This window comes from Schistocerca gregaria, unplaced genomic scaffold, assembly GCF_023897955.1.
Source record: "Schistocerca gregaria isolate iqSchGreg1 unplaced genomic scaffold, iqSchGreg1.2 ptg000066l, whole genome shotgun sequence".
Lineage (NCBI taxonomy): Eukaryota > Metazoa > Arthropoda > Insecta > Orthoptera > Acrididae > Schistocerca > Schistocerca gregaria.
In genome coordinates this window covers 19,695,002-19,700,656 of record NW_026061707.1, presented here as the reverse complement: position 1 = coordinate 19,700,656, position 5,655 = coordinate 19,695,002, and positions in this window count along the sequence as shown.

Below are 5,655 nucleotides of genomic sequence, written 5' to 3'. Positions count from 1 at the left end.
TCTATGCTTTGATCGTTCCCTGTAAGACCAGTAGTAGTTTCCGATGCACATCTGGTTTGCATTCTGTAATCTGTGGACTATCAGAGTGTTGATAAAACACAGAAATTGCATCGGGAATGAATACAACAGTCACCATGCGCAGTTTCCTCCATGGGAGTAATGTCTCAAACAGTATACGCTTTGATCGTTCCCTGGAAGACCAGTAGTAGTTTCCGATGCACATCTGGGGGCTTTCTGTAATCTGTGGACTATCAGAGTGTTGATGAAACACAGAAATTTCCTCGGGATTGAATACAACAGTCACCATGCGCAGTTTCCTCCTTGGGAGTAATGTCCCAAACAGTCTACGCTTTGATCGTTCCTGGAAGACCAGAAGTTGTTTCCGATGCACATCTGGAGGCATTCTGTAGTCTGTGGACTATCAGAGTGTTGATGAAACACAGAAATTGCGTCGGGATTGAATACAACAGTCACCATGCGCACTTTACTCCATGGGAGTAATGTCTAAATGTCTACGCTTTGATCGTTCCCTGGAAGACCAGTAGTAGTTTCAATTGCACATCTGGAGGCATTCTGTAATCTGTGGACTAAAAGAGTGTTGATGAAACACAGAAATTGCATCGGAATTGAATACAACGGTCACCATGCGCACTTTACTCCATCGGAGTAATGTTTCAAAGAGTTTACGCTTTGATCGTTCCCTGGAAGACCAGTAGCAGTTTCCGATGCACATCTGGAGGCATTCTGTAAACGGTGGAGCATCAGAGTATTGATGAAACACAGAAATTGCATCGGGATTGAATACAACAGTCACCATGCGCACTTTCCTCCATGGGAGTAATTCTCAAACAGTCTATGCTTTGATCGTTCCCTGTAATACCATTAGTAGTTTCTGATGCACATCTCGAAACATTCTGTACCCTGTGGACTATCAGAGTGTTGATGAAACACAGAAACTGCATCGGGATTAAATACAACAGTCATCATGCGCACTTTCCTCCATGGGGGTAAATTCTCAAACAGTCTACGCTTTGATCGTTTCCTGGAAGACCAGTAGTAGTTTCCGATGAACATCTGGAGGCATTCTGTAATCAGTGGACTATCAGAGTGTTGATGAAACACAGAAATTTCATCGGGATTGAATACAACAGTCACCATGCGCACTTTCCTCCATGGGAGTAATTCTCAAACAGTCTACGCTTTGATCGTTCCCTGTAAGACCAGTAGTAGTTTCCGATGCACATCTGGAGGCATTCTGTAGCCTGTGGACTATCAGAGTGTTGATGAAACACAGAAATTGCGTCGGGATTGAATACAACAGTCACCATGCGCACATTCCTCCGTGGGAGTAATGTCTCAAACAGTCAACGCTTTGATCGTTCCCTGGAAGACCAGTAGTAGTTTCCGATGAACATCTGGAGGCATTCTGTAATCTGTGGACTATCAGAGTGTTGATGAAACACAGAAATTGCATCGGGATTGAATACAACAGTCTCCATGCGTAGTTTCCTCCATGGAAGTAATGTCTCAAACAGTCTACGATTTGATCGTTCCCTGGAAGACCAGTAGTAGTTTCCGATGCACATCTGGGGGCTTTCTGTAATCTGTGGACTATCAGAGTGTTGATGAAACACAGAAATTGCCTCGGGATTGAATACAACAGTCAACATTCGAACTTTCCTCCATGGGAGTAATTCTCAAACAGTCTATGCTTTGATCGTTCCCTGTAAGACCAGTAGTAGTTTCCGATGCACATCTGGTGGCATTCTGTAATCTGTGGATCAGAGTGTTGATGAAACACAAAAATTGCCTCGGGATTGAATACAACAGTCACCATGCGCACTTTCCTCCATGGGAGTAATGTCTCTAACAGTCTACGCTTTTATCGTTCCCCAGAAGACCAGTAGTAGTTTCTTATTCACATCTGGAGGCTTTCTGTACACTGTGGACTATCAGAGTGTTGATGAAAGACAGAAATTGCATCGTTGTGTAATACAAGAGTCTCCATGCGCAGTTTCCTCCATGCGAGTAAAGTCTCTAACAGTTTACGCTTTGACCGTACCCAGGAAGACCAGTAGTAGTTTCCGATGCACATCTGGAGGCTTTCTGTTCTCTGTGGACTATCAGAGTGTTGATGAAATACAGAAAGTGCATCGGGATTGAATACAACAGTCACCATGCGCACTTTGCTCCATGGGAGTAATTCTCAAACAGTCTATGCTTTGATCCTTCCCTGTAAGACCAGTAGTAGCTTCCGATGCACATCTCGAGGCATTCTGTACTCTGTGGTCTATCAGAGTGTTGATGAAACACAGAAGTTGCATCGGGATTGAATACAACAGTCACTATGCGCACTTTCCTCCATGGGAGTAATGAGTCTAACAGTCTACGCTTTGATCGTTCCCGGAAGACCAGAAGTTGTTTCCGATGCACATCTGGAGGCATTCTGTTGACTATTAGAGTGTTGATGAAACACAGAAATTGCGTCGGGATTGAATACAACAGTCACCATGCGCACTTTCCTCCACAGGAGTACTGTCTCAAACAATCTACGCTTTGATCGTTCCCTCGACGACCAGTAGTAGTTTCCGATGCACATCTGGTGGCATTCTGTATTGTGCAGACTATCAGAGTGTTGATGAAACACAGTAATTGGATCGGGATTGAATACAACAGTCACCATGGGCAGTTTCCTCCATGGGAGTAATTCTCAAACAGACTATTCTTTGATCGTTCCCTGTAAGACCAGTAGTAGTTTCCGATGCACATCTGGAGGCATTCTGTTGACTATTAGAGTGTTGATGAAACACAGAAATTGCGTCGGGATTGAATACAACAGTCACCATGCGCACTTTCCTCCACGGGAGTACTGTCTCAAACAATCTACGCTTTGATCGTTCCCTCGACGACCAGTAGTAGTTTCCGATGCACATCTGGTGGCATTCTGTAATGTGTAGACTATCAGAGTGTTGATGAAACACAGTAATTGCATCGGGGTGTAATACAAGAGTCTCCATGCGCAGTTTCCTCCGTGGGAGTAAAGTTCTAACAGTTTACGCTTTGACCGTTCCCAGGAAGACCAGTAGTAGTTACCGATGCACATCTGGAGGCTTTCTGTTCTCTGTGGACTATCAGAGTGTTGATGAAACACAGAAATTGCATCGGGATTGAATACAACAGTCACCATGCGCACTTTGCTCCATGGGAGTAATTCTCAAACAGTCTATGCTTTGATCGTTTCCTGTAAGACCAGTAGTTGTTTCCGATGCACATCTCGAGGCATTCTGTACTCTGTGGACTATTAGAGTGTTGATGAAACACAGAAATTGCATTGGGATTGAATACAACAGTCACTATGCGCACTTTCCTCCATGGGAGTAATGTCTCTAACAGTCTACGCTTTGATCGTTCCTGGAAGACCAGAAGTTGTTTCCGATGCACATCTGGAGGCATTCTGTAGTCTGTGGACTATCAGAGTGTTGATGAAACACAGAAATTGCGTCGGGATTGAATACAACAGTCACCATGCGCACTTCACTGCATGGGAGTAATGTCTCTAACAGTCTACGCTTTGATCGTTCCCTGGAAGGCCAGTAGTAGTTTCAATTGCACATCTGGAGACATTCTGTAATCTGTGGACTAAAAGAGTGTCGGTGAAACACAGAGATTGCATCGGGATTGAATACAACAGTCACCATGCGCACTTTACTCCATTGGAGTAATGTTTCAAAGAGTTTACGCTTTGATCGTTCCCTGGAAGACCAGTAGCAGTTTCCGATGCACATCTGGAGGCATTCTGTAATCTGTGGAGTATCAGAGTATTGATGAAACACAGAAATTGCATCGGGATTCACTACAACAGTCACCATGCGCTCATTCCTCCATAAAAGTAATGTCTCAACAGTCTACGCTTTGATCGTTCCCTGGAAGACCAGTAGTAGTTTCCGATGCACATCTGGAGGCATTCTGTAATCTGTGGAATATCAGAGTGTTGATGAAACACAGAAATTTTATCGGGATTGAATACAACAGTCACTATGCGCACTTTCCTACATGGGAGTAATGTCTCAAACAGTCTACGCTTTGATCGTTCCCTGGAAGACCAGTAGTAGTTTCCGATGCACATCTGGAGGCTTTCTGTTCTCTGTGGACTATCAGAGTGTTGATGAAACACAGAAATTGCATCGGGATTGAATACAACAGTCACCATGCGCACTTTTCTCCATTGGAGTAATTCTCAAACAGTCTATGCTTTGATCGTTCCCTGTAATACCAGTAGTAGTCTCCGATGCACATCTCAAGGCATTCTGTACCCTGTGGACTATCAGAGTGTTGATGAAACACAGAAACTGCTTCGGCATTGAATACAACAGTCACCATGCGCACTTTCCTCCATGGGAGTAAAGTCTCAAACAGTCTACGATTTGATCGTTTCCTGGAAGACCAGTAGTAGTTTCCGATGAACATCTGGAGGCATTCTGTAATCTGTGGACTATCAGAGTGTTGATGAAACACAGAAATAGCCTCGGGATTGAATACAACAGTCAACATGCCCACTTTCCTCCATGGGAGTAATTCTCAAACAGTCTATGCTTTGATCGTTCCCTGTAAGACCAGTAGTAGTTTCCGATGCACATCTGGTTTGCATTCTGTAATCTGTGGACTATCAGAGTGTTGATAAAACACAGAAATTGCATCGGGAATGAATACAACAGTCACCATGCGCAGTTTCCTCCATGGGAGTAATGTCTCAAACAGTATACGCTTTGATCGTTCCCTGGAAGACCAGTAGTAGTTTCCGATGCACATCTGGGGGCTTTCTGTAATCTGTGGACTATCAGAGTGTTGATGAAACACAGAAATTTCCTCGGGATTGAATACAACAGTCACCATGCGCAGTTTCCTCCTTGGGAGTAATGTCTCAAACAGTCTACGCTGTGATCGTTCCTGGAAGACCAGAAGTTGTTTCCGATGCACATCTGGAGGCATTCTGTAGTCTGTGGACTATCAGAGTGTTGATGAAACACAGAAATTGCGTCGGGATTGAATACAACAGTCACCATGCGCACTTTACTCCATGGGAGTAATGTCTAACAGTCTACGCTTTGATCGTTCCCTGGAAGACCAGTAGTAGTTTCAATTGCACATCTGGAGGCATTCTGTAATCTGTGGACTAAAAGAGTGTTGATGAAACACAGAAATTGCATCGTAATTGAATACAACAGTCACCATGCGCACTTTACTCCATCGGAGTAATGTTTCAAAGAGTTTACGCTTTGATCGTTCCCTGGAAGACCAGTAGCAGTTTCCGATGCACATCTGGAGGCATTCTGTAAACGGTGGAGCATCAGAGTATTGATGAAACACAGAAATTGCATCGGGATTGAATACAACAGTCACCATGCGCTCATTCCTCCATAAAAGTAATGTCTCAACAGTCTACGCTTTGATCGTTCCCTGGAAGACCAGTAGTAGTTTCCGATGCACATCTGGAGGCATTCTGTAATCTGTGGAATATCAGAGTGTTGATGAAACACAGAAATTCCATCGGGATTGAATACAACAGTTACCATGCGCACTTTCCTCCATGGGAGTAAAGTCTCAAACAGTCTACGCTTTGATCGTTCCCTGGAAGACCAGTAGTAGTTTCCGATG